The sequence below is a fragment of the Branchiostoma floridae genome, chromosome 3, assembly GCF_000003815.2.
Source record: "Branchiostoma floridae strain S238N-H82 chromosome 3, Bfl_VNyyK, whole genome shotgun sequence".
In the NCBI taxonomy this organism is placed as follows: domain Eukaryota; kingdom Metazoa; phylum Chordata; class Leptocardii; order Amphioxiformes; family Branchiostomatidae; genus Branchiostoma; species Branchiostoma floridae.
In genome coordinates, this window is record NC_049981.1 from 23,304,849 (window position 1) to 23,305,113 (window position 265).

Below are 265 nucleotides of genomic sequence, written 5' to 3' on the forward strand. Positions count from 1 at the left end.
AACTCCTCTGGCGTGTTTTCTGTCTTATTTGGCAAATTTCTACTGTTTTTCCAGCAACCTGCGGATACTGGTAGAGACTACAATCATTGCTTTGGCTTCAGAATCAGAGTGCCGTGGTTAAGTGTGACGTTTAATCAAGATTTAGTAATCGGTGAGTCTATGAGTTCCCAAACCATGCTCACCAGTTCTTTGTCTTTCGCTTCTGCCGAGTCAAAGATCTCTTCCGCCATCTTCAGACAATCCTGGTAGTTTGCAGGTGGCGGTT

General features: G+C 44.5%; 1 protein-coding gene across 1 annotated transcript in view; it reads right to left on the minus strand.

Moving 5' to 3' along the window:
- LOC118411628 overlaps positions 1-265 on the minus strand; it is a 38,408-nt gene that overhangs the window by 21,590 nt on the left and 16,553 nt on the right. The window lies entirely within an intron of this gene.